The sequence below is a fragment of the Myzus persicae genome, unplaced genomic scaffold (assembly GCF_001856785.1).
Source record: "Myzus persicae strain clone G006 unplaced genomic scaffold, MPER_G0061.0, whole genome shotgun sequence".
NCBI lineage: Eukaryota > Metazoa > Arthropoda > Insecta > Hemiptera > Aphididae > Myzus > Myzus persicae.
This window is the reverse complement of record NW_019101980.1, coordinates 288,338-311,278: the sequence shown is the minus strand read 5'-3', so window position 1 is coordinate 311,278 and position 22,941 is coordinate 288,338. Positions and strand designations below refer to the sequence as shown.

General features: G+C 30.8%; 1 protein-coding gene across 2 annotated transcripts in view; it reads right to left on the bottom strand.

Moving 5' to 3' along the window:
• Positions 1-22,941, bottom strand: part of LOC111030891 (melatonin receptor type 1A-like) — a 117,945-nt gene that overhangs the window by 71,265 nt on the left and 23,739 nt on the right. The gene's annotated exons all lie outside the window — the stretch shown is intronic.

Here is a 22,941-nt window from a genome sequence, read left to right as displayed (position 1 = left end):
TCCCTTATAAATAAGTGTATTATGTTATATTTATTAATGTCGGTTTACTAAAACCCGTACGATTGAGAGAAGTATTTATTATTAAGACCGTATATTAAGCGTTCACATTCGTTTGATGTTTGAAACTTTAAGCCACCGCAGCCGTCGTCGTATAATACACTAAATAACGCCACTCCCAGTCATTCCTATCACCTACCCGTGTAATAATTATGATAATTTTATTTGAACATCCTTATAGTTTATCTCACTGCTAACCAGTCCATATTTAGATCAATATTGGTGGTTAGTATTAAAAATTAATTAGCCCGAATCGCATGGTTGATCGCTTGAGTAAACTTATACACACTTTCATGTTTTTTGTACGAAATAAACTATAAATTATTTATTAGCGGAGAAAAAAATACGATCTAGCGATGGAGAGAAATATGAATATTATTAAACAATTTATTATTATGCTGCATGTAATTACTATATGATTATAATACACGAATAAGTAGTGGTCAATGACCAGATACTTAAAATATTTAAAGTAGCTCACTTGTTGGAAAAGGTTGGAGACCCCTGATATATACCTTATGATTGAACAAGGATACGTTATTATTTATGTACGCAGTGTTCGAATACTTCGTTTATTTAATATAATATTATTATAATTTTTAATCGAAGAATACTACATTTTTACGTCGTCACTTTTTTTTCATGTGTACTGTAGTCGGTATTTTAATTACATTACCCGGCCACTTTTTTTAAAATTTGTCCTATAATTATTGTTGTTGTTTTTGTTGTTCAAACTGTAATATTAAAATAATTGGACTGAAAATTAATCAATAAACTTTACATTAGGTATGTACGATAATTGAATTAAAAATCCATAAGCAAATTAAATTGAAGACGGCGCATTGTGTATGCAATATTAAGGCAGATAATATATGCTTAGAAGTTGATCAAATTCGGAACTGAATCACAATAAGCGCGAAGAAGATTACAACTAATAACTAACTCTTAATCATCATTACAACGATGCAATAATCATAATATATATTTATTTCTATTATAAATAGTTATATTTGGCATGGACATAAATTCAAATAAAATTATTTGATTAATTATGATTACATAGTATGCAACACAAATACATAATATAATTATGAATATCATAATAATAATTAATCCATAAAATATGAGAAAGCTAAATAAGAAGTTAATAAATCAAGCTCTTAAAGATATAAAAGATAATACTGAAGAAAATGATAATTTGACTCTGCTAAAACAATTAAACTACATCTTTGATTAGTAGATTTTTATAGTTCGATATCACGACCTTTTAAGTAAGTTGCTCAAATAGTGTTTGTACAACTTTCTAATTTTTTAAATGGTTATAAATCATTTTGTTTAATATTTATAAGATACTTATTACTTATTTCGTCTAGCTATTTTGACTTCAGTTTTCATTTATTGGTCTTTATTATTTTATTTAGAAATTTAATATTCTAAACACATTTAATGCTGAATTCAATTTCCAGAACCCGAGGGTCATTGATTACTGTATTCGTTACATCAACGATAGTAATTTATGTATATTATTACGTTCATGTCTTTTATTATCATATATTATATATAAGATATCTATCATCATTGTTTTATCGATAAATATTATGAAACTTTTTATTGATGTATATTTATAGTCCAAATCGCATATACCACGAGGAAATATAAACAACGTTATAAAAAAAAAAGAATAAAAATCAAATCAGCTTTTGGTTTTTAACTTTTTAGTTTTTAATTATAAAAAAAATTAAGTATTTCAGCAAACTTTATGTGCGTCTTACTCATGATAGAACAACGGCGTGGCATTTTTGATTTTTAAAATATTTTCTCCGAATTAAGATTAAAAGTAATCAAGACATTATTTTGTTTTTTTAACTAACGGTGTTATCAACAATCGGCTCGCTTATAAAATGTTAATTGTCTCACCGTGTATTTTGTAAGTAGTGAATTACACTACACGAGGTAAACAGTTAAAGAGGATATTTGATTAATTTTTAAATAATTTCAAAAGGAATCATATGAATAAAACGATTAAGACGTTAAAGAGTTAAGTGTCCTATAGTACAGCACTTTAGCATAATATACAAATAAAACTACAACTTGAAAAATGAGTTTGAGTAATAATAATATGGCTACATGCACATGTATAATACTTGATAGTTTACATTTTAATTATAATAAAGCTACGGCTGACCAATTTGCGTCCAGCGGAACCATTTTTGTAAAATGTCGCTAGCTACCTACGTTGCTCTGTATAATTTTTTGGTTTGACATTCGAGTGATTGGACCTATACTATTAAACTCAAGATCAATATTATTATTATGTGTGTTTTCCGTCGGGTTTTTACGATATTTCAAAATGTTTAAATCGTTTATAATCGTTATTTTTGGATTATTGCAATATTTTACATACCTATAGATAGGTTCTCATAACTCGCTGACATTCAATATCACATGGAGTTCTTACTTTTAAATTTAATAATATAGGCGAATTTGCTCTGTTATCAAAATTAACAACAGTGTTACACAAAATCGGTTCAGTTGAATTCGAATTTGATATATTGTATGTTATGTTCGTTGGACGAAAACAACACGTTATGCATGTGCAGTGACGTCATCTTAAACGTAGTTTGCTCCCCTAAAATGTTAATTTAAAACTGTCCGAGTTTCTTCGGTTTTCAGGTACATCTGAACATAATATACTCGTTCAACGTCGTTTGTTAGTCATGGATTAACCTTATCCACCCCAAAGGGATTTACGTCACTCAAACTAGGAACACAGATTGTAATGGTTTCACAGCCAACATTTTATTGTGAGTCTTTATATTATTTTCAATTAAATAATATTCATCAAATAGACAGCTTAAAAGTTGTTTAAAATAATTATTTCAACTGTTATGTCAAATTAGGCATTATATATTTTAGCATTATCTGTTGTTCTAATATGTAAATAACTTAATCTTTATTTTAAACATCCGTTTTTTTTTTATATTCTTTAACTTAACAATTCTAAAAAACTATATGTGACGGTAATAAATTAACTACCTCAAAATTGTAGTGATTACACAAAATGTATATATAATAGTGAATTTGTTGTAGAATAATATGTGTACTTAATATTAAAATCATTTAAATTTTTACAAAACCACTATTCATCACTTAACATAATATTATAAGTTATAACCTTTCAAGTAAATTATAAAATAACTATAGTTATAACTTATAAATTAAAATTAATAATTTACGAAATTTATTTTCCAACTTATAGTAGGTGTACGTTTTTTTTGTACTTGAAATAGTAAAAATTAAAATAGGTACTATATTATATAATATTATGAAAATATCATATACAATAATACGTTTAATATAATAAGGGATGAAATAGAAAATAAAATGGTATTTATTTATATTGTTAAAGTTTTTTAATTGGATAGGTAGTTATAAATTATAATCCATCATATTGTATTCATATTGTTTATTGGCGACGTATAAAACTGTTTTTTGAAACTCAAGTCAAGTCTTCAGTTTATACGATTATCAATCATTAAAATCACTTTATTTTTGTATTTTAAAATCTGTCATGAATATTCAAAAGGAATTGAGTAAATTACTTTCTCATGGATAAATATAAGGATAGGCTTTCGCACGATTTATACGGAATAATTTATGGTAATAATATTTATGATTCAGATGCGGTGCGTCTTTAATGGTTTTAGTTACCTATTTTCATTTTAAGTCAAACAATAATTAAAAATATTAAATATAATTCTCATATATCTAACGATTTTATTGTTAAATGGAGACTGTATTATTCGTTTTAGAATACACTTTTTCATTCATGCACAGTGCACACTTTATAACCATACAAAATTAATGCATGTGTTTTTTATGAATAATAAAAAAAAACCCAACTCTTTTAAGTCAGTAAACAAATGTTTTATGTGCAAACGTAGTGCGTAACTCGTTATGGTAACAAAGCTAATAACAATTGCTGTACTAAAATAAATGCTGTGCAGAAGTGAACGTCTGACAAAAAAACCAATAAACAGCTTTTTGAGTTTCTGCGACCGTACACATTGTAAACCCAAATAACAGAAAAATAGTACGTGAGTGGTAAAAATAACAAGATGGATAAATTAATGACCAACACGACCATACCAATATTTGCAACAGGTAGACATTTTATTATTATTTTAAGCCAGCTAGTTAAATAAAACGTAACTATGTAATATTATATTATACCAGAAGTCCAGAACGACGCAAAAATACGAACAATAATCTCGAAATCGATGAGAAAATTAAAATAATAATAATAATAATACCAGACGTTAAAATATAATAAAGAGGAAACCATAACCGTGGTAGGCTTTGTGTTTAGTCTTGCCAATGAAGAGCAGGTTATAGATTAATCGGGTGCACTGGAGCGTTTTCAGTTTTTGGGGCTTTATACGTCATTTTATTCCTGGTCGATGATTAATATTTTCAGTGAACAATGGCTGCACGCTCGTCTCACAACGGACGCATTGCCTTTTAAACCTTACCATGCGTTACACACTATAACGACGTCGAAACAATAAATAACAAACGAATAATAACTATCGGGTCCAAATTTATATTCCAATATCCGTAGGTATACGTATTGATTTAAAGCGAAATAATGAATGTCCGGATAACCCGCTATCCGTCCTAACCAAGATACTGCGGTGTACTTTATTGTTATTATAAATTTGAAAAAATTTGTTATAATAAATCGTGGAGTTCAAAAACGATTTAGTTTGCCGCGTATGCTACCATTTTTCATAAGTATTTCCACGACGGTCGCCGGTAGGTTTTCCATTCACATTCCTTCCATCTTATATAATATAATCAAAAATAAGTTGAAGAAAGAGAAAAAAATTAAATATAATTATGAAATATATTAGCAAATCTCCATTCGCTTAGCATCCATGATGTATACGAACTGTGTATCAGCGTATACTTCAGCATTGTGTTACTATTATAAATATTGCTATTTAGAGTTCATAAAATAATTATGCAATTGAAACTTGAAGATATATAACTAATAAGTAATAACTATGTGTATTAAAGCAGTGTTCAAATTAGCTATCGCATTTTATTTTTCATTTTTTTGGAAAATTCCAAAGATTTCTATTTGTAGTATACACTTGACGCCCAATCTATCGATATAATATCACAGAGAAGTCAAACATCAAACATTTGATGCCAACCAATTATGTTTTAAAAAATGCACGATACAATTTTAAAAAACAAACCCAATAAAACCAGTAGTTTCGGCAAATATTAACTTATAATGAAAAAGGCAATTAAATAAATATTTCTGAACGTATTTTTTGGCAATAAAATATACTTCTTCTATAGAGACTAATATTAATATAACTTTTATTGGACTATAAAAATGATTTATTTAGAACATTTATGCGCAGCATCTGATACCGTCGATCAGTCACTTAAAAAAAAAATGAAAAAAATGTATTATAAAATAAATGCTAGTTTTGATACCTGATAAATCTTATGGCACAATTTGGGGGAAAATTGTGAAAATATAACTTTTATGATAACCGACGCCGTGCATCTAATGTGTACGCCCGTGTATTATTATATACATGTAATGTATTATTTTATATGCTGTTTAAAATTTGTCTTTTCTCCTTGAATATAATATGTAATATTATAACGACAGACCACATGGCGGTGGCGGTGGTGGTGGTGGGGGAATGACGAGGGTTAGGTTAGAAAAAACCTTGAAAACATAAAAAAAAGTCCCGATGACAGATCTACCCGTTGTAGATTTGACACAATATCGTACAATAGTCTTGTGCGTGTGCTGTGGAGTTTTCTGTAATTTATGAGTGAACATAAAGACGCAGTGCATTGTGTATAATATATTATAACATAATAATATTGTCGTTGTTGTTTCAAAAGTTCGCTTCGATTTTACGGCGCAGGTATATAGCGTATATCTAATACCGAAACGAGGACCCTCGAGTGGCAATATATTACATTATACCGAGTGCTCGTCGATGATTTCGAGTGGATTATATGTTTATGCATTCGTATAAAAGCGGTGCACACACATACTCACACATTGTTATACTTTATTGTTTACACTGTTGTTATCATTACGGCGTATTATTATGTTGTTAACATATATATACTGTTTTCGTTCGTCTTCTATCAAATATAAAGGCCTACATTTAATCGCTAGCTCGTAACTATATATTATGTATCGTACATAGACCGATGGCGCTGCTTTTATATGTCTGACCGTCGAATATAACATCATAACGGAAATAGCGAAGTATTGCATTGTTGTATAATATAATAATAATAATAATGTAGTTCGCGACATGTTTACGATTTTTTCGCGACTAGACGCAGACAAATTTAACCGAACGGCGCCTAGAAATCTGCGTCACAAGACACACAAATCGCTGTAATCCTGCGGTGCCCTAAATGTGGAAGAGCTGCGTCGTTGTACAAGTTTCGACATAACATTTACGGTTACTCGATCGCACTTCGATAAGTTTATCGCAAACGAAATAATTTGGACAATACGGTTCACATATTATGCGCGATACGTATCTGATAAAGTAATAGAGTCGAGGAAAAAAAATTCCATAAAATTCGTACGAATTATACGGTCGTCGCGCCGCAGTGTTTTGTTTTGACAAATGAATTGAAAGTTTTGGAAAAACTCATTTCGAAAGACATGAAATATTGTTCGCGTCGACTGATATAAATTTCAAAACATTAATTAATAAAATAAATTACATTTTCTAGTGTAGGTATATGTAGGTAGGTTGTAATGTCTACTGCTTCTACATATAGGTACCCATATACGTGGCGGTCGGTTTAGAATAGTTTTTATTTTTTTTTTTTTGTTTTGTTACACGTCCAAATTAAATGCTTTATGTCAGAGGTCCAGGAAAAGAAATGAGGTATTATATGAAAACAAAAGTATTTGGCCGCGGTTGTGTGTAATTTGTGTGCATACATGTATATTATGCACGAAAACACGCGTAAATACACATCTTTATTTCGTTTTTATAAAAATACCTTGCAACACGAATACGTAATTTATTATTCTTAACACCGCCTACATTTTTATTTACCTGTTTTCTTCATTTTTATAATAACATCAAAATAAAAGAAAAACATCTGCGCTGCATCCGAAATTATTAATATTTACAAATATTTGATAAATTCGAGGGCCCTCTACACACAAACGTGAATTTTTATTTTAAATAAACAATCTATCGCGCTGCAACGCCCGGGACTGCGGAACGTCATCGCAGTGTGAATAGTAAATCATCGTGGTTTTTCGCGCAGAAAATGTGACAAGAGTGAAGATCGATTTATGCACGTACACACGTAAATCTCGTTTATTCCAAAAACATATTATTAATCCTTCAAGCAGAGTTTACACTTTACACACGCCGTGTCTACAGACAGATAATTTGTCGTACGAAAAACTGTTTGTGACGACGAGTAAATATCATAAATAATAATTAACAGGGTACTTTATAATTAAAATGATTAAAAAGTATATTTTATGGCGCACTGTAAAAAAAAACTAAACAACTTGAAATTTGAATATAATATTAATTTATCGAGGTTTCTACCGTCGTAGTGATAATAATTTAAAGCTATTTTTTAGTCTACTATCAAACTATATAATGTGGAACGACATTGGCACGATTTAATTAATTCGATTTTAGTGTTTGTTATATTATATATTTAAAAGCAGCTTATTCGTCATGACAAGTGTAGTAGGTAATCAAAATGTACCTGTGATGTTCAATGAAACTTTCCAATCCCAGACTAAATAATATAGTCGTAATCATTTAAATCGATTACGGTTTGGGCAATGAATTCACTCGCCTATAAGACAATATGTTTAATTGGTAAATCCGATAGGATGCTTACGCATTTCAAACAGATTATCAAGAGGCTATATTATTATTATTATTATTATTATAAAACTATGACTTTCGTAATTAAAATTAGCAGTTTAGTACCTGTGTATTCGTAAAGAAGAATAACGGAAAATGTATACTATGCCATTCAGGACTAATAAACATTTTCTTTGTGATTGTATGCATAATTTGTTACACGAGTATACACTCTTATTTAAAGCGATACCTATACTATAGTATTATATTCTTTTATGTTCTACTCGGTTACCATGAATTAATTTTGACGGTAAACAAGTATTATTGTGCGTATTATTTGAAAATTTCAATAATAGAAGATTTTACTGAAAATTATTATGTATCGAGTGTCGACTTTTATCAAACATTTATTTTAATTAAATTATAATGTATAAACTTATAATTCAATTTAAATTTGTATTGTTCAAAATAATCCTTTATGTCATTTACTACTTTTTCCGACCATAGTTTATATAAAAATGACAACACAAAATAACCATTAGCCACATTTTACGTCACGAACAGCGAAGCTTACATGGGTAAGCATTTTAATACTACCTAAGTAATTTCTTGGTGAACGATCACATATATTTATGAACTATTGTGGTATAGAAGTGTTGTAGGTTTCGCGAAAATGAAAAGTTCGTAATTATTATAAATTTTGTTTTTTAAAGAAACGAGTAATTATCCAATAGCTAGTCATATATATATATACGTGCATACGATAAAAAAAAATCCTAAATCGTTAAATGAAAAAAAAATACTCTGGACGTTAAAGTGTCGTTTTAAAAAATCGTTCCATAAAAAACTCAATTTAAATAATAATATTAATCTACGAGATCGGAGTTTGTGACTTACAAATAGCATATTATAAAGATACAACATTACATTAGTATAAGCTATTAGCGATAATGGTTCATAGTTTATATTACCCAATGGCCAATAGTACTGTATAGTGTATAATATGATCACAGAACTTTTGAAAATAAACTTCTTCGGCTTTTGGTAGAATATAAAAATTCCACCTACCTACAATAATATTAAGTATTATCTACTGCAGTAGTTCTCAACAATTTTCATGTTGGCTGCACATTTTTATAACAATACATTTTGAAGGAACATTATAGTAATATAGAATATTATACAAATTATAATGTTAATTTAAAAATGTTATCTATCGTCAATGCTATTTTTCTTCTACTTCTACTTATATTTATATAATATAAAAATAAATACTATTTTTAGTATTTTTATGAGACTCTGATTGAAATTAATCCGTATTTTTCACGCTTAACAATCTGGGACGTACCTGTATTGATATCGATTTCTAATAAATAAGAGGGCTACATAAAATTAATTGAAAAATAGGCACTGCGATCTACCGGTTACCGTCATTAAAATTACGCGTTCTATCGAAATTCTAAACCTGTTTGTATAATAATATATGATGAACGTTTTAAAAAATATATTTTTCTTATTGTACAAGTCCTGCATGTTATATTATAGTATAAAAATATCTTTCATTTAAAAAAATACACACACATAGTTTCGTCACATGTTAGGTATACTGTGTCAGTATACATATGTCCAACAATAAATATACTGTAAACTGTTAAGTATAAAGTCTCCAGTCAAAGTTATAATTAAAAATTAAAAATGACAGTTAAATCGCAGGTTAAGACCAGATTAACTCTACGCACCGACCTCAACTGAAATTGTCGCAGTTAAACTTAAGAGGATGCTACACGGACATTTGTTGTCTCCGTCTTGCAAGAGAGTAAAGTATCAACAATTTTACTCTCCGCAAATCGCGTTTAGCTTCGTTAGTTTAAAAATTAGAGTGAATTAACCTCTTATAAAATTTAAGGTAAGGTAATTATGTAGGACATTTTAAAATTCACAAAAAAATTACAATTTTAAAATATTCATAATTCGCTTTAAAATTAAAATATGATAAAAAGCCTAAAAGATGCCTTAGATAATAATCTTACCTTTAAATTTTATAAAAGGTCAATTCGTTCTAATTTTTAATCTATCGGAGCTAATATTTATCTGCTGTACTAAAAATCTGCCATGTTACGCACTTTTAAGGTAACTGATGTCCGTGTAGCGTAATCTTAAGTAAAAATATTCTTTTATCGTGTGATCAAAGTTCTATTAGTACATTGCAATGAACCATGGTCCTTGATGCATCATAAGATCTTTCGTACATAAAGACCCAGTGTTATCTTAATAGCAGCTGATTCGGTAAAATTGTGTATGGTAGTTTATAGATTAGGGTGGTTCGCACGTTGACCCGTATTAGCACGTATGGTTATTGGTTAACGGTTATGCGTTAGACCGGGCGCCAAAAAATATACTACATTAAAAGTCGAATTTTAAAATGTTCACCCTATTAATTGCGCTACCCGTTTTATTTATTTCGAGTCCCCACGTGAACTTTTGTTCGGTGGGGCCCATTATCTTATCAAATAAATACATTATATATATATACACAGTTTTGTATTGCAATTATCGCCATAGATACTATTTACTAGTTAATTATAATTGATTTAATTTTCTAAAAGCGTTTTGACCGCGCTTGTCGAGTACCAAAGCACAACAACTTTGTTTATTTAAAATACAAACGTTCTCTATTTACAAACTTATAATATGGTTAACATTCAATATGGTGAACCACCGGTAGAAGTGTAGTACACAACAAAAAAACGCTCGGTCCGATATCGTTTATTTTTTTACTCAATAACGTAAAATAACTATGAAAATACAAATTGTAAAATCGATAATATTTCAAAACGATAAGCCATAATTATATTCATAAATCATATTTTATTATTTATTTATTTATTTAATCATGTTAAAAGTTAAACAGTAGTTTTATACTCGTATGTCATTAAAAATGTATCAAGGTATATAGGTTATAATAATGGACATAACCTATATTACAGTTTATTGAAACTTAAAACCATCGGCTAACCTTATACTGTTATCTGAGGTCGAAGTTTTTTTTCGGTTCATATATTACGTTGTGCTAAGAATTGCTGTTCTCAGAAGTCTACTACCATCATTTTGTAAGTCACCTACTACGTATAATATCAATTAAGATCGGCGTAGAAATGCGTTTATAGAATGTCTCGAAACGGCAGAAGTGTCGGACGAATCGTCGGCGGGTGCATAATATCAACAGCGTATTTTCTATACGCACACGAGCGGACCGTGACCATCTCGCCGCCGCCTTACCTGTAATTTATATTGTTATTATGTACAGGTATAAAATACTCGCCCCTCAAGAGACCTCAATGAAATATGTAACGGGTGCCGCCGGGACGGGCGCTCATTAAATTATCGATTTGGTTATACACCATATTACGGTCATTTCTAAGTCTCTCTTTTTCTCTCTCTCTCTCGCCCTTTCGTTCACTCCCACCACAACCCCATCTTTGACTCTCTCTCTCTCTCTCTCTCTCTCTCTAAGTTTCTCACACACACCCTCGTACGTGCAACACGCTGGAACGTTAGTTTACTTCGACAGTCTATATCATAACAACAATATATAATATAATACCTATGTAGGTGACCGCCAACAGTTGTATTACGACCGTGCAGTGGAAATAATAATTGAAAACCGTGCGAGAGAAGTGTACCGGTCGTCGTCGGCAAACGAGACGGAGCGTGTTATGTAAATGTCAACATGCGGACGACACGTCGCTGGTATAATATCGCCGGTTGGTATAGGTATCTATTTATACCTAACGATATAGGTGTATACGGCGAGTGGATAGGGTGAGAGCCGAGGAACGAGAGTGGGCGAGTTAATAATCGATCGTGGCACCCATCATGACACTGCACAGCTATATAATATCAATATATTATTACACACACACACACACACACACACACACACACACACACACACACACACACACACACACACACAGAAACTATCGTTATGAGGACGATACGACTGATAATATGTTTGTAATACACAATTATTGGCATACTATGCATAATGCATATTATATTATTTACTGGAGTGGGATTCGGCTCGTCATTTCGCCGGGCGTCGATTCAGAGGAGCGTGTACTGTTATAGTGGCCGGAGAAAAACCGCATAAAGTGTTCTCGATAATCAATTTTCGAAACGGCGCTAAGTGCAAAACCACGTCTCCGGTTCTCCTCGGTCCAATTTACGCTTAAATTATACCGCGTTATATATTCGTGTATTGTGTATATTTTATGTGTTATTTCACGAGCGGTTTATGTGTGCAAGTACCGAGTAACTATTTTGCATACAATATATATACACGACGGAGAAGACTACCTACGGGTTTCTTGGTTATTATACAAACCGAAATGTAGGGTTTTTAACGATATAAATATTATTATTTATATCATGAATAATATAATTGGATGACATTTATATAGATCTAATGATTTGGTGTAATACACTACGACTATTAGCGTGTGAGTCGTTTGCACGTAAAAAAATATAGCTCTGATGAATCGCTGGCTCATTGGACCTCAATTATACTAGTACGTCTTGTAACAGCGGTAAATATATATTTTTCACCAAATTTAAATACTTTCAGATGTAAGCAATTTTAAAATTATATTTATGTTAAATACCTAATATAACACGCGTAGGTATATAATATTATCAAGTACTCGTTAGCTGTGTGCAACGAGCAAGATATAATAGCGCTAAAAAAAATTAAATAAATATTTAATGGAATAGTTTTATATTTTATATTTTATTTAAAATCCCTAGGGCCAAGGCAAACACAGCAAAAAGGTTTGTGTGCAAGACACATTACGAGAGTACTGAATTAACCGCGGTGTATACACTACAATATGTATATATAGACAAATGTACAATTTACAATTTGCATGAGACGTCCCCCGTTGTCACTTTCACATCTCACCATGTACGTTTATAATAATTATTATAAATTATTCTCTCGGTATAGTATTACGGCTCAGCTGCAGCTGGAACGGTATATATATATATAAAATAAGTATTATTATATTATGCTGAACGACAGACGAGCCACGGCACTTGTATTATCCGCTCCATATATGAAATGCCTATCCATCTAACGGGCGAACTTTAATTTAAATATAAATAAATCGACTATTATTCGGGAATTGAAAATTTCACGAAGGGCGTGTACCTTAATATATATATATACGATGATATGGCGTTAAACCTCTGCGAGTGTATTGTGAGTGTGTGCATGAGTGTGTGTGTGTTTGTGTGTGTATGTGTGTGTGTGAATAATGTATAAATAGATCGAAATTTGAACTCGTGCTGAGAACGATTTCGGTATTCATAGAATTCTTATTCAGCTCTTGTCCATCGTTAAATCAAATAAATCGCACATATTATATTAAATTAATAATTAATATTATGATATGCATTACCGAGCAATCCTCTCCAGAGAATGCAAAAAAATATTCAGTCTTAACACTTAGTGTTTTTTTATATATCTTTCTACATCTGCCATCACGTTTCCGGTAAAAATGTCCATGTGAGTTGTATTGCTTAAATAGAGGTCAGAGTTCTATTTTATTTTTATCCATTTTTCATAAAAAAGATTACGTTTTATTTACTATATAGTTTAAAAAAAATCAGGATAACATCTAGACATTCGAAATGCACACAGATTATATTTTGTATTAGCGATAGACGAAACAAGAGAAAAATTGAGAATTTTGGAGGTTCACGCGTATAGCTGAAGTACCGGTAAATCAATTTTCTCCGCGTTCTATCGAATTTCAACACAGAGTTTTGTTCGGGAACGTTTTTTCCTGCTTTTTTCTGATTATTAAAAAAATGTTGCTGATTTTTATTTTAGTTGTAAAATCAAGAGTAGCAAACACCGGATGGTGCTGTGCATATTATATTATATTTATACATATCGTTATTTTTGGTCACTAATCGATATTTCACTTTATTCACCTAAGTATAATGCTATTATAATAACGATGAAATAATTGCTGTTTAAACGGTTTGGGATCCAAGTCTTGAACATTTATGTGGACGACATTAAATCGTGATAACCGAGGGCATTCACATCAGCCTGAAAGTCTCCGCGGTGAATCCAAAACGATTTTAGCCACAGGTGACGAAACGGGGAAATATTGTTGTCGTTCATAGTATGGTACACCAAAAGTTCTGAACAAAGTCGACAAGAGCTATATTATACTGTGTATATAACTGGGAGGGGGGGGTTGTAAGATTTATTACCGACAAATATTATTGTGCGTATACACTTGTAAATAGATCACCAAATCAATTATATATTTTGACGACCACGAGTTTCATTGAATTATATTCATTTGCCTTATTTTCCATTAAAATACTCGCATAACAATAAATTATAAAATTAAAATGTTTTATTTATTTATTTTTTATTATTGAACAGTAAAAAATCATCAGCTCATATTAAGGCTTTTATTAATATTATTTATTACTATAGACCATTATAGTACAATATGTATATTATAATATTTACAACATTGTTTTTTATAAATTATTATTTACAATTATTTAAATTATTTTTTTATTGTTTTGTATAATGTTGTTAAACTATAAATGAAATCTGCGAAATTTGTGTGTTTTACAATGTCAGTTAAATAATGTGACAAAAATCGAAACGTTCTCTTTTTATTTTTTTGTGACAAACAGCCCGTAGACAATTAAACTCGAACGTCGCCCACGTTTTCAGTTTATAAAATGTTGATTTGTTTTATATTTATTTGTGAACAAAAAAAACGTCAGCTTAGGCCATAATAAGTAAGATATATTTAATATTGACAACATTGGATTTTATATATATTATTTACCATTTTTATTTATTGTTTTATATATTGTGAAACTATTCATTAAATCTACGAAATTCGCCCTCGTTGTGATGTCTATTAAATAATGAGGCAAAAATTTTTCATTTTTCATTTTTATTTTTTGTGATAGAATATTTTTACACAATTAAACTCGAACATCCCGCGTTTTCAGTTTATGCATTTTAGTGACTTACAATTTTACTACATTTTACGATTGAAGTTTTTGAATATGTATAACACCATTGTAACTAATTTGATGATGTTGTAAAAATTTAGAATTGACAACTTACTAGCAAGTTTCTCTACAGCGTTTTTTCACGGAATCAAAATATTATTATGTATAAAACATCTAAGAGTAAAAACGTACAATGGAATCAAAAACACGGATTTTCTCATAAATATTAATGCCACCTATACCATGAATATGATATAATAAATATCTGACCAACGCGCTATTATAGCATAAACTATACAGTGCTTAAATAAAGACCCTGCAAATAAACACGAAAACACAAAATTTACTTTTTATATTATTGTATTATATATACTATTTTCATATTCTCTGAAAATAATTCAATAAATATAATACAATTGTAGTGACCATACTTCCAGTTTTCTGTTACATGGGACATCATAGATGTTATACTTCTTCAATGAAGTAGGAATATAAAATATAAATATTGAATAATAATATATAATGTTCGTTAGCCGGCGTGGCGTATATGCAATTTTGGTACACCAGCGTGTAGGTTTACTTTCGAACGGTATCTTACGTTATCCATTAATTTATTTAATATTTTGCTAACACCAATATTTGTCTAACTCAGGCATTAATGTGCCGACTAATGTTAAATAGTCAACGGCGGAAAATTTTATCACAGTTATAGATATTATAAAGATCAGTTGTCGTTGTATCATTGGAAACACTAACTCGATGTCAAATTAACAACATTTAATACAATTAATATAAACAACGTAATACGATTGTAAACAAATATTGATTCTTGTTTTATTGGTTTGAACAATGTTTATTCATTGAGAATGATAATTTTTTCAAGGGTGTTGAATAGGTACGTGACTTTGCCATAAAATTATTTTCAAAACCTGCTAAAAATGATACAAATATTGAAATATGACAGTTAATTAAAAAAAAAAAACAGCATCGTTTCAGTAAGCATCATGATGTTCCATAATAAATTAGGTATGTGATAAGTATTATACTATTATGTTATATTAAAACCGTACAATACGTTTTCGGAAAGCATAAAACGCACACAACCGCGCGATTTCGTGACATATGACATTAATTTCCGTACATACGCTGGTCCTGACTTTTAACGGAGCCCCGCCACTGTTGGCCGAGATTGTCAACCGCATAAAACGGATTGGACTAAAGAAGAGGAGAAAACGTTACACATCCGTCACTCGGGTAAAATACGTAATTCCCAGAACAAATGTTTACGATTTGTTGCTGTAAATCGATTTTTTTTTTTTACTCGTCATTATAAATAAAATCCTATCTTTTCGCAAACGTCGGCGGTTCTCCGGATGAAACTATCGAATACGCCGAAACGGGAAAACTACCCTTGTCCAGCTGCAGCCATATATATTTACGACGTATATATTACGTTGTCGTAAATTTTATACTCTGGGTATTAATATCTGAAGGGTTGTCCAGCAAAAAATCGTGTCTTATAAGCTAATAGACAATCGATAGACGGTCATCCAAATACCTATGTGGAGCTGCCGCGGGCTCATTCCTCATTCTAATAGATATATCTATTTTTTTAATTTATACATCGTGATCTATGGATATTAGCATTTTATGGAAGAGAGGGGTTGACCACGATATACTTATAAATAAATTCCGTGTAATATTGCAGATACCAGAAACTAGAATCCGATCCAATACTTAAGTCGAATGTTTACAATAATGTGGTTATTGGTTAAGTAAATAATTTCCAAGCTGAAGTAACGTTTCCAACTTCGGCGCCTGTAATAATAGTATTAAAAATTAGTAATACTACGTATTTAGTAACAATAACAAAAGCTGTGATTATAATTAATAACGGTAGTGATAACTGATAATATATTGACTATATTGTCGAAATACTATATTTCCGGTAAGTGTTTAGTGTTTAGTTAACAAAATGATCTATAACTTTGAAAAATATAAATGATTACAAAATTCGTATGAAACAACATTTTCAAACGAAAAATTGTTCAGCTCTATAGGACAGTGTACAGCCGATTGCAGAAGACGGTGAACAGTCTTAGTCCGAAGTCGTATCGTCCAATAATTATGTCATACTGGTTTAGGGGCCGAGGAGCAAGTCGAACTCGTGGTCATAGATAAGTCTTTGCACACGACACATCAAGTGTGCGAGCTCGTCCTTATAGTATATATTGTATGTATTCGGACGGGTGGGCAGCGGTGTATGGGCGAGATGATCGATCACTATACGAGGAGATTTCATCGCAGGACCGCATATGATAATGGTCGGCGTGACATAAGACGTGTGACGTACTCCGCAAAAATCTGTGTAGTAAACGTACCGTGCTACTTGATAGTAATATTATGTTCTTCGCTGCGGGGAAAAACTTTGAATCATACATTTGGTTTTGTACCCATTCCAAAAACTACACACATACATGTCTAAATAAAACCACCGCCGATTGCTTTGAAGATTGGGACCCCGGTGCGGTGACTGCCCCGAGGACAGCTGCACGGGGAGGGTCAACGGTCTGCTGCTGGGATGAATTGGAGTATAATGCAAACGGTCTAGGAGTTTCCCGAAGCGTTTTCGTGTTCATTATCGTGTGCTATTGTTTTAGAAACACGTGTTTACCTGAAAACTATAATAATATGACCCGTGGTCTTTCCTATCATTTCGTGCGGTGTTATACGACATTATCCCTATTGTTTGTGCTCGTCAAACATCCGAGATTGCGTAATAATACTTTTACTGCCGTCACGTGACCAATATACGAGTAATTCGAAGTTATGAACGAATTCACAAATTGAATGTACACCACAGTCTATATATTATCAATTCTGAACCGAAAAAAAAATGTTGCCAATTCGTCGTTTTGAAGGACGTGCAAGGAAAATGTATTAAATCCAACGAATTTCTAGGGAAAACTATACTACGTTTATATAATATATCACGCGCTTCAGGACAGTGCAGGACGAAAATCATTATTAATATAAGCGAAGACTTCGCGTCGTATCGATCATCACGGTCCGAACGGTTATATTTTTATTTTCTCGACATAATCATAATAATAACATGTACCCTGTACGGATATTTGTATGAATGTTTTACGTTGTCCTGCACACATTACATTCTCCCTGTATACCTACCTGTTTCACAGCGTTTGTGGAAAAATCATCGATACTGGTGGCGAAGGAAAATAATTTTTTTTTTTTCGTTTCACAGTGTTTGCGGACTCATAAATTATTGACTTAATTGAACGACAGCACGCACGTTTTGTAGGTACCTACCTACCACGACACACATACACACGTGTTTCGACCGGCCCCGCCGCCGCCAATGTCATATTTTTTTTTTGTTCCCGGATACCCGTTCGCAGGTATATACGGCGATATAATAAACGTTTGTTTTAAAATGTATAACTATTGTTTTTACGTAGGTACATGTACGAACTCGGTCATTACACTTCTCCACTACACGGTTTGCTTACCGTCGGAACAACATACAAAACCTTTGGACGTTCGCCGCAGTAATTTTATTCGATTTTTTTTCACGACTTTCACAAAGAACGCAAGTAATATAATAGTTGTAATAAAAAAAAAAATAATAATAATAATAGTAATAATGGTATCCATGTGATATATTATGTATATACCTAATAATGGCTAATATCATACTGTGTACGTGTGGACGAAATGGATTGCTGGGGGAATACGACCGAAACGAAATTGATTCGAACGAATCTCGACTCTTAAGAACGACGAAAATAAGACGAAAAACCGACTTATTTCTTATACTACTGCGTGCACATATAATAATAATAATAATAATAATAATAATAAAGACAACAATAGAATCCCGTATACGTATTATCGGAGGAAAAACGCGAGCCAAAATCGTTCAGTCCCTCATCTATAGTATAGTATATACTGCAGTTTTCCCAAACACGTTACGGCGGATCAATTCGTAATAAAAGTTCAGCTTTTCCCGATAGTATTCGCAGCGTATGGCAATCATTATGTAAACTTGACAAATTACCTATTCACACTTAAGTTCTAGTGCGACATAATCAATTAAAGGCCGAAAAGAATAGGTAATTCAATATACCCATAGTTGTTGTACGCTCTATCAATACAGGTTCCTATACTGCAAATTACAAAGACACAAAGCAGGTATAATTACGCATTGGAAATCGCTGTGAATTTTTGAAATCGTAAGTCAAATATGTTATGTCGGTGGGGAAACTCACTTGGTGATGATCAGTATTGTTCCTATTATTTTCATGTAAACTGTTGAATACAGTATGGTAACACATATACGCCTAACGTTATTATACTATATTGTTATATAGAAGCGACCAGTGCGGAAGTGCACGTCATAATATTACCTGTGCGGATAACCGAATTAAAATAGTTGAAGTTATTTAATTTGATCACGGCAGCAATAGTTATTAATTATTGATTAAATTAAAATACAATAAAGGTAATGCATGAGTATAATAATAGTTTATGTTTTACCAGCGCGTGGACGGCCAGTGCCTATATATTACATAGTCTGTCGATTTTACACACGATTACTTTGACCGTATTATATTATGTTTATTATTTTCAATGCATCAATTTGTTTAGTGTTACAAGATATCTATGATATTTTTTCGTTTTTTTTCCGTTGATTCATCATCAATCTGTTTATAATGAACTATATATAAATTATAAACTATTGTTTTTCATTTACAGTTAAATCCAACCGATAATTTAAACCAACAGAGTTAAATTCTCAAAATCGAAATCCATCAAATCGCTTCGGGTACACTGCAGTATGCAGGTGATTCGTAAACGTTCAAACGTGTGACAATAGAGTTCCAATAACAATATTTTATTTTCTACTATTGTAATACTACTCGCGCAGATGATTTTATCACACGACTTATCGTAATTATTACTGCACCTTTGTATATTGTGTGGTTATAATATATGAATTATTCATCGCCAGAGTTCGAAATATATTCCACGATATAATATTATCACCATGGTTAATAAGTACATATTGCATTATGAGCAATGAATAATTGTAGTCTACAACGAAAACCAAACAAGGATGTAAACAATGAACATCACACACACACCGAGTACCTACATATTTTTTTTATTACTCTTATTCATTTGTAATTGAAACGGATGCGAAATGTCAACCCAACATTTTACATTTATCGAGTAACATTAGGATATGTGTCAATTCCAATAAAATAATATCACTTTCGCACTTCATAAAATATTACTTTCACTTCGCGTCGAATTCCAAAAGAAAATATAATTTGATTTACAGCTTCTCGAGGAAATTGTAACATAAAGATGATGCCCCTACGTCATTAAGACATTTATACCTACGTATAACATTTTAATACATTGCACCTGTTAACAAGTAGGTACATTCTTATTCCATTATTATAACAGAAACTTAGATCAAGCAACTACAGAAGTTACAATGTAAAATGTCAGTATACAATTTTCTATATCCATAATCCTTTTGTATAAAGATTTAACTATTTAAGCTATTTTAAAGTTCAAAGTTATATAGCTGGCATTATGCAAATTAAATTACACGTTATTGTACTTAAGCCATTTAGCTATCACGATGAACCAATTTTAATAAAATAACATATATAATTAGATTCACGAAATCTTAGTATTAAAAATAGTATTATTCGATACTGCTGCTAGATAATAATATCCGGATCCGCCGAATAAAAAAAAATGACCATCGATTTGATTAAAATATTCTATTACTACTATAATTTTGATTTTAATTTAAAATATAATAAATAGTAAACAAGTAAATAAAAATATGAATGACAACGACACTTTATTAATCATCTGTATATGCTGCGTATTATAGCCATATATTCATCTATTAACATTTTCGTGTTTAAGTTTTGTATTCAAGACAATAAAAGTACTTTTTCATTCTTCCTATTATTCTGTATTAAAAATAAAACCAATAATCTAAAAAACACGCATTTGGACTACTTGACTGGTATGTGGTAATTTATCATCATCAGGTGTAACCAAACACACACTAAATTGTTGTTTTGGCATTTTTGAACTATAAAAATATACTTGATAATATTATCATTTCTGTGGTAAATAAGTTGAAGAAACGAGACGAGTCTGGATATATTTATATTAAACAAATTACTAATTTTCAGTTTATACTTTATAATTCATAATAAAAAATACAATTATACTAATTAAGACTTGCGAATGTAAAATTTATTTGTCTGATCGAACATATGAATCTATTTCTAATTATTAATGATTATTGTAAAGTAAAATTAAACGAATATTCGAGTTTTACTATATAAATAGTATTAATATCTTATGCAATAACCTTTCTTAGCTATATTTCCCAAGAGATGTTTTAAAAAGTAATAAAAATGTGATTAACATCACTATTAGGTGTTAAAAAGGTTAGGTTAAAAATATCCTCGACATTATAATATTGGCGTGTCATAATTGTGTTAAATTAAAAGGAAAAATTAATAGCGGGTAAAATAAGTTATAAAATTACGACCTTGAATTAATTATTAAAATTAATAATGATTGGTTTTCATTGTTACTGAACAAGTGATTTAAATCGTTAGAGTAATTTATGCTTATTATAAGTGTCACGTAGACCTTTTTCCGAGATTGCATTAGCGTTGAAACTTTTCTTTTAATTTCTTATTGTCTATGATGGAAAAATTATTAGTATGAATTCATAAAACTAGTTTTTAATATTATAAGTAATATAAGTACATAAGTTATAAATGCACCAAGACACTTAAAAAAAAACTTTATTATTAGAGTTATAAATTACCTATGTCGAATATAATAATTATTTAGAGATGTTATTCTTAGTTTAAGTATATGTTTTGAATTTTTGTATAATTAAGTAGAGTGAAAAACATTTTTAATTATTATAAAACAGTAACAGTTCGTTAAACATTAAAAAGTTTTTTACACTTAAGCATTACGTTTTATCCCGCCACATAATTATATCCATTTATTAAAAATTACTTATTTCGTAAAACAAAATATGTTTTCATATAATTATTGAACATTAGTCGATTTGTCAAAATATCTATATTATTAAATACGTACAATAAATTCATTTTATTACATTTTTATCTATTTGAACGTATTGATGTTTTGTTAAAAATCGGAAAAATATATTTTTTCCTAGAGTAGGTACCCACCTACCTATATCGAATTTTCTGTCACGAAGAAAAACTTTGTAACGATGCAGTATAGGTATGACCTTAGCTTTTATAATATAATTGATACCCTTCTCGCGACTATACTGAAAAATCAGACGGAAAATTAAAGTGACCGAGTTCGTTTCGCACAACACCAATCAATCGTATAAATATCTAATAATTTATCGGTTCGCAACGACGTTTCGTTTAAGCACATACACACAATATATTGATTGGACAAATCTAGAGTGACATTTTTTTCTGAGGCGACTTATTGTTTGTCTTTTATGTTCGATCCGAGTGTGGTTGTGGCATTTTCCGAAAACGTGTTGTTCAATCTTTCGCCAGCATTTTCTTTAATGGTAAAATATATTACGCCATACGTGAGAGAACCGTAGCAGTGTTGAGAATTGAGACTCCTATCATGTAAGTCATGTCGTTACGCAAGTTACGACAAGACGCGTGTACCGCTCTTAGACGCGTGTTTTTGAAAATCAAATGATATGAAAACGACGTGGGCTTGAAATTTGGTAGAGCACACGAAGACTCGGACTCAAATCGTATATCGACGTATACCTGCAGTGGCGTGAATAGAACTATTCGACTGTCAGTGGCATAATAATCCTAAGGGCTCTTATATTTGTATCTAA